Here is an 11,804-nt window from a genome sequence, read left to right as displayed (position 1 = left end):
CAAATCTACTGATCTGAATGGCCCTGTCATTCATAGAGTCAGTTTGACATAAAATGAATCCACTCATAGCTGGAAACTTGATGCTACTGCTCTTGAAATGCTTGTAGTCTGAAGCGTTAGTCACTTTTGTGAGTTTCAGTATGAATGGCTAGGAACAATAGAAAGCCCCATAGGGGTTCCTTGACTGGGAAGAAAGAAGAGGGATGGTGGGCCACCCCAAATTAGGTGGACAACCAGGATGTCCGCATGTGGTCACACAAACCCTCTCTCTTGGCTGTACAGTTAATGATTGTGTCCCACCCACTGGGAACACTTTCATCCGTATAATATTTCTTACTCCATATTGTCGGATATAGTCAATTCCTTTTAGGTATCTGTTAACTGAAAAGAGCAGCTTTAGGAGGCAAAATGAAATTTTAAAGAAAAAGAGGCTTTTATTTAGAATTGCAATTCAGGGAACACAGGTCTTAGAGAAAATCTCAGAGGTGCCCCCATGAGACAAAAGAGACGGGATTATGAAGGCAAAAGCCACAAGTCCGCGTAAATTGTCCTGAGCAATTAATGATTGGTTCTGGCTGAGGGTGAGATAGCCTGTCGGGTATGATTGGCCCTTAGATTGTCTCTAAGCAGTCTGTGTGCCCTGGAAAGAAGAAATGCTCCAGCATGTGGCTTTGTTCCAGGGTGCAGTCAGCAGTTCGGGAAGCACAGTGTCTGCAGGAGCTGCCTTCATGCAGGTGTCCTACTTCCTCAGTGGGTTCTGGCCTAGTTCCATGAGCTTGGCTGGAGCAACCCCATGACAGCTTAGCAGCCACCTGGTTATCTCTAGCCTCAGTAATTTTTCTTTGACATATCTGACATCTATCTCAAGGAGCAATGTAACTGATACTATTTTTGGTACCAGAGAGACACTGCAATTTTCACTTGGAGCATGGGTGCAAAGGGAGCATCTGAAACCTGAAATGAAGGGGTATCTGAACCTCATAATCTCATCTCTTTGCTGGGAAGTGATTATTATTTCCTCAGGCTTTGGCGGTACAGTTTTGCATATGGAAATGAGATTATCTCAGAAAAACTGTTGTGAAATGTACATTTCAGAAAGCAGTTAGTAATGTTCACATTTTTCTTTAAAGATAGTGGCAGAAATAGCTCTGGGGAAACATCAATAAAAGGTGAAGAAAGTTAAGACTTCAGAGAAGTTTTAGAAGAAGGCTATCTGAAGTGTGAGAAAAGGTAGAAACAAGCTGAGCATGTGACTATGCTAAACTTGGTCCTCGAGAATATTTTGTCTCCAAAATGGGATTCTTTTTCAATCCTGAAAATATTGAACAATACTACTCTGAAGAGAGAGTTAAAGACGACATTTAGAGTAGCCAGAATAGTAAAAATAAGAGGGATATTGAGGTGTCATGATATTCGCTGCTCTAACAAATGTTCTTTGAGCACGTACTGGGTTTTCAGGAACTTTTTGTAGGTGTATGGGAGAAATTCAGGCAATAGACATACCAACAGCCCTGTGTTCATGGGGCTTCTATTATATTCAAGGAAAACTCAGGAAACATGAGAGAAGAAACACTAACTTATACAGTACATTAGATTGTAGCAGATGCAATGCAAATAAGGAGAGAAGGTGATTTTGCTGAGAGAAGGGATGGGATGTAATATTACACTGAGCACTAAGGAAAGCCTCCTTAACAAGAGCACCATTGACAAGGATGAGCCTTGTGGGGTTTTTTTGGTTTTTGATATTTGTTCTGTTAAAAGGTAAAGTGAAGTACATTAACATTTTGAAGAGTTTATTTGAGCAAATATCAATTCCAATCAGGCAGCACCAAACTGAACTAGGGCAAAGGCTTTTGTGGCCCAGAAAGGGAAGCAGAGCAAGGAAATTATTTGACTGGCTGTAGGCTAAGGAGTTGCCTTATTTGGGAAAGCCTGCTTGGCTGTTTGTGACTGGTTGTTCTTAGGTTTTGATTTCTTACCCTTGAAGCATTTAGAGAAAGTTATGCTGGCTTGGATTTCGGTTTGCTTCTCTAGGTTGCTAAAGCGTTGGAGCCACTGCAGTCTAATGCCCTCCTTGTTTAATTACTTTAACAGTTCCAAGCAAAAGCAGCAGGTGGATCCATGGATTCAGTGTGTGCAGCCCTCACAGGGAGCCTCAGCAGTAGAGGTCCCGGGACTCCAGCTGTTTTAGCCATTAGCCTGCTTGGCTCACTGCAGAGACACTCAGGGGGTGTCCTTTAGAAATATTAGCTCTGCTGCTCTCTGAGTCTGCAGATCTGCAGCCCCATGGATTGGGGCCTGGAGAGAGGCAGCCTGGCCTTCCCTAGACAAACTGTTCTCAGTTTCATCTATGCACTGCTGCTCTCCATGAGCAGCACCTGGGGACTCATTAGAAATGCTAACTTTCAGTCCAGAACCCAGACCTAGTGACTCAGACACTTTGGGGATGAGGCCCAAGAAGTAGTGTTTTAAGAAGTCTCCAGAGCGAGCCCTTATCACCTAGGGGTTAAAGTTCGGTACTCTCACTGCTTCAGCAGCCTGGGTTTGTTTCCTGGTCACAGAACCGCACCACCCATCTGTCAGTTGCCACGTTGTGGCGATTGCTCACATAGGAAAACTAGGACTTCCAACTAGAATATACAACCATGTGCTGGGGCTTTGGGGAGGAAAAAAAAAAAGTGAAAGATTGGCACAGATGTTACCTCAGGGAGAATATGTCCCTTCAAAAAAAAAAAAAAAGAAGTTTCCAGGTGATATGTGTCAACAAATAAGACGCATAAACTGCGAGAGAAGCAAAAGGTTTATTTGGGGTCTGAAGAATTGCAATTCAGGAGACACAGATTTGAGTAGAAACTCAACTGTGATCCAAGGAGGACAGAGGAGGCAGGGCCTTGTAAAGCCAAAACCCTCAATTTTACAAAGGTTGTGTTGAAAGTTAGATTGTTCTGGCAAAGAGTGAGCTCACAGTACGTGATTGGTCCTTGAGTTGTATCTAGGCAGCTAGTCCATCCTTGGAAGAGGAAATGTTTCCAGGATGTGGCTTCTGCAGTCAGGCAAAGTTGAAAAGTTCGGTGAACATCGGGTTGCAGATGCTGTATACGTGCATAACCCCACTTCCCTAGTGGCCTCCAGGCTCATTGTAGGTGCCTTTGACGTTTGTGACTCCATTTTGTAATCACCTTTCACATATGGATGCACAGTCAAAGACATTCCATCGCCTTGCTGTGGTTCCTGTGGACAGCGTGCCTGAGATTCTTCCCAGTACCATGAATCTCCTCTACAGCTGCAGGATTTTAGAACTGAGGTAGCAAAGTGTATCATTGCACATTCGTTATCTTAATTTTAAAAAACTTAATGTATACAATGTCAAATTTTCTACTGCTTATTAATGGGTTACTACTTCTTTAGAAACATAACAAGTGAGGGGCCTGCCCGGTGACACAGCGGTTAAATGCGCACGTTCTGCTTTGGGGGCCCCGGGTTTGCAGGCCCAGATCCTGGGTGCACGCTGATGCACGGCTTGTAATGCTGTGCTGTGGCGGTGTCCCATATAGAGTAGAGGAAGATGGGCATGGATGTTAGCCCAGGGCCAATATTCCTCAGCAAAAATGAGGATTGGCATCGGATGTTAGCTCAGGGCTAGTCCTCCTCACACACACACACACAAAAAAAGATAAAAAGTGAAAAGCCTGTAATCATTGTACATGGTGCAAGAAAAAATGTTTGTCGTACGTATCCTTTTAGAAGGGTTTTGCAAATGAAGGATTGCTGTGTCTGTGTTCAAATATGTTCCTATATATATTGTTTTTCTTAGTCAAGTCATGCCTGTACTTTAATCTTTCTTTTTTTTTTTTTGTGAGGAAGATCAGCCCTGAGCTAACATCCATGCTAATCCTCCTCTTTTTGCTAAGACCGGCTCTGAGCTAACTTCTATTGCCAATCCTCCTCCTCTTTTTTTCACCCTCAAAGCCCCAGTAGATAGTTGCATGTCCTAGTTGCACATCCTTCTAGTTGCTGTATGTGGGACTCGGGCTCAGCATGGCCAGAGAAGCAGTGTGCGCCCGGGATCCCAACCCCCGGCCACCAGTAGCCGAGCGCGCGGACTTAACCGCTAAGCCACAGGGCCCGCCCCATGCCTGTACTTTAATTGCCAATCTGCAGTGAGATTTTCTCCCTTGACAACACACCGCCGACAACCGAACCGCGGACTTGAGTGCCGACGGTCACGCGCGCCGCCAGGGGTCGTCCGAGCGGCGGGCCGGGGCGGCTCCGAGCGTCCCCCGGCCCTGGGGCGGAGGGCGGGGCGCTGCCGGGGGCGGGAGCTGGGCTGGGGCCGCGCCGCGTCCCTCGGGGCCGCTGGGCAGGAGCGCCGGGAGCGCTGGGCGAGGCGTCGCCTCAGAGGGAGAAGCGGGCCCGGTGCGGAGGCTCCTTTCTGAACCCCCTCCGCGGGGTGCGACCCCCCAGGGGTCTCCTCCGGGCCGCCCGCCCCGGGCACCATGGGTCTGCGCTGCCCCGTGGGCCCCCAGCACCCCACCCAGCGCCCGACCTGGCTCGCCCCCTGCCCCCGTCCCCTCCAGATGCGACCTCGGACGCCAACAGGCCCTGGTGACTGGAAGCACGTGGGGCTGCGACGAAAAGACCTCCCCAAGGGCGCCGGGAAGCGCGAGCAGGGAGAGCCCGGCGGGACCCGCCCGCGTGGGGCGCCCGGAGGCCCCTCGACCCGCCGCCCCCACCCGGGAAGGCAGGAATCCTCCCGGAGCAGGGGTGTCTGGAAAAGCAGCCCACAGCGGTGGGAGACGCACGGAAGGGGAACCCCGGTTGGAGACCAACAGGCAGTGAGCACCGAGGGAACGAGGAAAAGGGCGGGACGGAGAGCGTCCAGAGGGTGAGAAGCCCTTACAAGGTCCCGGGTGGGGTCGGAGGAGGCAACTGGGAACCGAAGGTGTCTGCTCTGATACCTTGTCACTAAGGTCAGGCCACTCGTGGTCTCCAAGACTCCCAGGATGTTCAGGGAGGTCCCTCCCCTCCAGCCCGTCAGGATTCTAATATCTCCCGCCAGTGAGGCCTCTGCAACCTCCCACCTTCCCGCAGCCTCCCAGCTGTCTGCCTGGCCTCCTCAAGTCTCCTGCACACGCCAAGTTTGGTTTTCTGCCCAACACCAGCAGCCCCGGGTGCATTTTTCTCCTTCTTCTTTCAGCACATCCCACTTCCATGGTGGGAGAATTTACACTTCGGAAACGGCCAACACTACAAACCGGGGCTAGGTTTACTGTCTTACTGAATGCCCGGACTTTAGTAATGGAGATTATGGTAATAATGCAGGCGAAACTTAAAGGTGTATGGTCTTTGTGGCCATGATGTTGTGCATGACAAAAAAATTTGACAGAAAAAAATGATGAGGAAAGGGGGCTGGCCTGGTGGCGCACAGGTTAAGCGCACGCGCTCCGCTTCGGTTGCCCAGAATTCGCAGGTTGTGATCCCAGGCGTGCACTGACGCACTGCTTGTCAAGCCATGCTGTTGCCGCCTCCCATATAAAAAAGTAGAGAAAGATGGGCAAGGATGTTAGGCCAGGGCCAATCTTCCTCAGCAAAAAGAGGAGGATTGGCATTGGATGTTATCTCAGGGCTGATCTTCCACACACGCACACACACACAAAAGAAAAAAATGAGGAGGGCCCAGCCTGGTGGGGTAGTGGTTAAATTTGCGTGCTTCACTTGGGCAAGCGAGAGTTTGCAGGTTTGGATCCCAGGTGGGGACCTATACACCGCTCATCAAGCCAAGTTGTGGCAGGCATCCCACATACAAAATAGAGGAAGATTAGCACAGATGTTAGCTCAGAGCCAATCTTCCTCAAGCAAAAAGAGGAAGGTTGGCAACCGATAGCTCACAGCCAATCTTCCTCACCACAAAAAAAAAAAGAGGAAATATCCTTCCAGTAGTAAAAAGAATTATTCCATACAGCAAAATGTCACTCCATTTAAGAATGAGTAAAATTCCAACATATGTCTTTGTTGTTTGTGTCTTATTTGAAAATGAAAAGGGAAATAGCCATATCTCATATGAAAGAAAATAGGCAAATGGTATGAACAGAAATTATACAAAAGAAGATATACAGCTGGTAAATAAACACATGAAAAAAATGCTCAAAATCATGAATTCCCTAGGGAAATGCAATTAAAACATCACTGAGATAGCACTACACATTTATCAAAAGGCTGAAATTGAAGAATGACCATATCAAGTATTGCCAGAGATTTGGAGGAAATGGAACTTGCACACACTGCTGATGGGAGTGCAAAAGGGAGCAATCATGGTAGATCAGGGTCTGGCAGTTTCTTACAAATTTTAACATTCATCTACACTGTGACTTAGGTATTGCATTTTCAGTTATAATGGAAGAGAAATAAATAATCTACCCACATAAAGAATAGTAATATAAATGTTCAGAGCAGCTTTATTTCCAATAGCCAAAAACTGGAAATAACGGAAATACTGCAAAACAGATGAATGGATAATAGGGGTATATACCCAGAGAACAAATACTACTGAGCAATAAAATGAATGAACTACTCATGTAAGAATCATTGATGAATCCCAAAACAAGATTGTAGCATGAGGAATTCAGGGGAAAAGAGAGTAAACACTTTATGAGTACAATCATATAAAAGTTTAGCATGCAAACTAATCTACTGTAAAGAAAGTAAATCAACGGTTGCTGGGCGGGCCAGGGAGGGCACCGGGAGAGGTTATGAAAGCGCACAAGGTAAATATGCGAGTGACAGGTATGTTCAGTCTGGTGATTATGATGATGGTTTCAAAGGGTCGTATGTATGGGAAAACTTATCAAATTATAAACTTTAAATATGTATACTTTAAAGTATGTCAATTATACCTTAATAATCCTTTAAACATAGTTCAAAATATAAATCTAAATCTCCCATTCTTTTCAGAAAATAAGTGTTGGTAACTCTATATTGATTCTACAGCCTCTCCTGTCCTATCAAGGTCAGTCTTGCCTCAGTGGCAGCTGGGGAGCAATGCAGGCTGCTACCACTTGTGTCAACAGGAATGCTGGCTGGGCTGGGCCACAAAAACCACATCCCTGGACTATGAAATTTCCCTTCTCTTTATCCTTGTTTTCCTGCCTGCACAGCAATGGCCTTGAGATGAACAGCCCAGAGAGGGTATGGGAATCAAAAAACCTTTAGATTATTCTATCTGATAATGAGCTCTGTTAGACAAGATACATGGGTCTGACAATTGAATAATTTCTGTGCACACTGATCCTGCACAGCCATAGTCACAGAAACATTTCTGGATGCACTTTTAGAAGAGGCACACTCCATCTAGTTGGCTGCAGTCTCCTCCACTCCCTGTTAATGCAGTCTTCTGGTTTACCCATTACAGTTCCCCTGCTCCTGCTGTGTTACAAGTGAACTCTGTACATTAGGACACATGACCTCTTTGCAGGATCTGGGGGAGAGATTCTATCTGCAGTGCCCTGCATTATGTGGTATCGACTGTGAACAAGCAACATGAACAAGCAATTCATGTTTCCAGAACCACGGGAGGCTGTCACAACTGCTCCCTCTTCAGAGTCATCTCTGAGCCCACAAAAAAATCCCGGCATCTAGACCCCAGATTAGGACCACACAGCCCAGATCTGTATCCTAGGAGGCTGCGTTAGTCTGCTAGAACTGCTGTACAAAGTACCACAGATGGGGTGGCTTAGACAATAGACTTTTATTTTCCCACAAATCTGGAGACTAGAAATGTGAGAATAAGGTGTCAGCAGGGTTGGTTTCTTCTGAGGCCTCTCTCCTTGGCCTGCAGATGGTTGTGTTCTCCCTGTCTTCATATAGTCTTCCTTCTGTGCATATGTGTCCTCATCTCTTCTTATAAGGACACGAGCAATATTGTATAAGGGTCCACCCTAATAACCTCATTTTAAGTTAATTATCTCTTTTAAGATGCTGTGTCCAAATATAGTCACATTCTGAGGTACTGGGGGTTAGGACTTCAACATATGAATTTTGGGGTACACAACTCAGCCCATAACAAAGGATTTGGGTCATAATGCAAATTAAGGCCAAAACTGGAGAGCTTTTATTTATTTATTCATTCATTCATTCCTTTATTTACAATCATATTGTGTTCTCTAAGACACAAAGTTTGGGATCCTGTTGTGTATTGGTTTGATATGATTTCAAATCTACTTGTTTATGACTTTAGTGAAGTTGTTTTAATTCACCTGTTTATGACAGACAAAAAAAATTATTGTTTTGATATAAGAATGAAATAAGATGTGTCAAGATGTCATTGTCTCATCTGTTGTCATTGACCAGCAGTCAGGAGCTCAGTGATGATGAACAGTGCTGGGGGCTTCTCAGTAAGGACATGTGGAGAAGCAACTACGGTGAGGGGACAGAGAGACTATAAATACCCAGGGTTTATAAGAATTCCTTCCAAGTTTCGATCTGGACAAGACACCACTTTGCTGACCTAAATAAACTCTCCGAAGACCTTGGGGCATTAGCTCCTATTGGTAATGGTGACAAACCACACAGCGGCTCCACGAAGGGCAGCCTGGCCACCAACACCAGTGCCATCATTCCCTAGCAAGGTGCTCTAGCAGCAGGGAACTTGTCACTTTCCTTTTGCGCTGGCAGCTGGATGTCAGCTCTCGGTTCAAGACATTTCTCCTGAGTGCCTCCTCATATAACAAGGTAGACCTCAAACTAAATTTGGACTTTAATCTTTTCATCTCCCCTTGCCTGGAACAATAATGTGATTAATCTGTCATTGGTTTGGAGTATGTTATGTTATGTAATTTCTTTATTGCCTTATCAAGAGACATTATCCTGTATGCTATTGGTTTGTAAAACTATTATAAATCCCACAGTGAACCTGTGTTAAATAAAATATCGGCAAAGACAATCTTAGTCTCTGAGCATAATTTTGCCCCCTGAAACAAAACAATTGGCATAGTTGGCAAACCAACCCAAATTAATAATAATTAATATTGGTCAGTGCTGTGGGATATATCATACTCCATGCCAAATTTGAAACATACATTGACAAATTATGTTAAATTTATAATTGACCAAAATCTAGTAAAGCCCATTACTGGACTGACAAGCTTTAAACTTAATGTACTGTCTACCATCAATGGCATCCTTCTGAAATTATAAACAGACTGTGAATGGACAAGTTGATAGAGCTGTTATGGTTTGGATGCTAATACTGGCTGCAATAATTAACTTAATACTGCTTTATCGTATTATAAACAATTTGGTATGCTCTATTAAGCATCTCTATAATAAAATATACTTTGAACACTATTGTGAAAGGCAGGACAACAGCAAACATGCCTCGCTCACTTACCCTATCAAAATTACTCGAGGTGGTTTAAGGGTACAATGAATTATATAGTAACTTCTGAGGATTCCTGGAGACCTACTGAAGACTTAGTTCGGACAAAACTTAAAATTAAGGAAACTGCAGATGATGGCCCGATCACCCAACCCAGTAATAATATATATCCTATATTAAAAAGAGCAAGTAAAGAAGAAATTCCTGCACTCTTATTAGGAGCATTAAGTAACATAGATGCTGATAGGCAGAAAGGAAAAGTGCTAGCACAAAAAGTGATCTCCAGAGTAGGAAGAAACCTAGACCCTTTTGCTCCTAAGGACACAAATCCACACCCCAAGGATGATGATTTTTATAGTCCTTTTGACCCCAATAACTTTAACCTACTAGAAGCTAGGCCCATGCATATAGACAAAACTACAACAAATGATAATACAGATCCAGTCAGTCAGTGAAGAGAGAGCTTATAATAGACAAGAAATGACAAAAATTAGAATGGAATTCTAACAAACTGATTTGGACACAGAAACCCAGTGGCTTAGATTTATGGTCCAAAGGAGGATACAACCTGCTCCTCACAGGAACAGAGATTGTGCAACTCAGACCCATTTCCACTGATCCTAAATTTAATCAACACCTTAGAGCATTTGGAGAAAATAATAATTTACAAAGATCTTTGACTGAGTGGCAGCAACCTGGAGATTAAGATGGCCTATACTAATATTTTCTCCCTTAAAACATCCCCAATGAGCCGGAGATAACTACCCTTATGTTACAGTAGCCATATCAATAGGGTTACCCCTTTTGTAAATAAAAATACTACAATGTTGTTAGATTCAGGGTCCCAAATAACAATGATACAAGGATATCCTACTAATTTAGAAAACTTTAACAATAAAAAGGGACTAACTGAAGGATTAAGAGGAAAATTAACCCCAGGGACATGGGTACATAGATTCCTAACAATTGATGATAGACCACCCATTAAAGATAAATGCCTTATAGCTCCCAATTTAGGAAATGTTCTTGGAATGGATGTAATAGGACATCAAATAACAAATAACAATGTAACAATTCCTAAAACTAATTTGGCTATGGCAAAATAGACTGCAATTAAACTGCCTGTCCCATCTAAAATAACAAATATATCCCAACACAATCTTAAGAAAAGACATACTCAAGGTAAAAATTCAGCAACTCCCAAAGGAACAAATTATTGTGCCTACTATTTCACTATAGAATAACCCAATCTGACCTGTTAAAAAGCTAGACAGGTCATATAGATTTACAGCAGATTATAGGAACTGAAACAAACACTCTCCCAAAATTGAGGGAGCACTCCCAGACAGAGGCACTATCACAAACAATATCACCACTGGATCCGGAACTTCTCATACACTGATAGATTTATCTGACCTGTTCTTTGCTACTCCAGGTGATGAGGAGAGCCAACCCATGACTGCATTCACAGGAGAAGGCAGACAATATCAGTTTACTAGGTTACCACAAGGATATATATATATTTGTTTTTGGTGAGGAAGATCAGCCCTGAGCTAATATCCATGCCAATCCTCCTCTTTTTGCTGAGGAAGACTGGCCCTGAGCTAACATCCGTGCTGATTTTCCTCCACTTTACGTGGGATGCCGCCACAGCATGGCCTGACAAGTGGTGTGTCAGTGTGCGCCCAAGATCTGAACCTGCCGCCAGCAGTGAGCGCGCGCACTTAACCACTACATCACGGGACTGGCCCCAACACTAGGATATCTTAACAGCTCAGTGATAGCACACAACCTTCTAATACAAGACATCCCCGCCTTTTAGGAAAACACCACATACACACAAACCATTTCTTATATTGATGACATCTTTATTTACGGTGATAACTTGGAAGAACAGACTAGGGTCAAGACACAAACAAATTTCTTACACTCAGAGGATGGACAATCAACCCAGGTAAAGTCCAAGGACCTCAAACTACAGTAAAATTTCTAGGCATAATTTGGTTCTCTGAAGGTAGGAAAATACCAGACCCAGTCATAAACAAGATAGATTGCATACCAACTCCTACCAGCAGCAGCAGCTCAGAAACTAATAGGACTGTTTGGATATTGGAAACATCGCATACCACATATAGGGATAATATTAAAGCCCATCTATGAAGTAACTAGAAAGAGTAGGGCGTTTAGATGGAGAGAGACTAAAGAGGCAGACTTTACTTATTTGAAAAATGCTGTCAGAGCTTTTAACACATGGGCACAACTAATGAGGACTCTTAAGTATAAACTAGAGTGCCTTTACTCACAAAGGTTTGCAATAGGGTCACTGTAGACTAAAACATCACAGGACTCCAAATTTTACCTGATTGGGTTTTTTTTGTGTGTGTGAGGAGGATCAGCCCTGAGCTAATATCCGCGCTAATCCTTCTCTTTG

The sequence above is a fragment of the Diceros bicornis genome, chromosome 34, assembly GCF_020826845.1.
Source record: "Diceros bicornis minor isolate mBicDic1 chromosome 34, mDicBic1.mat.cur, whole genome shotgun sequence".
NCBI classification, from domain to species: Eukaryota; Metazoa; Chordata; class Mammalia; order Perissodactyla; family Rhinocerotidae; genus Diceros; species Diceros bicornis.
The sequence above is the reverse complement of the archived record's forward strand: the minus strand, read 5'-3'. Positions refer to the sequence as shown.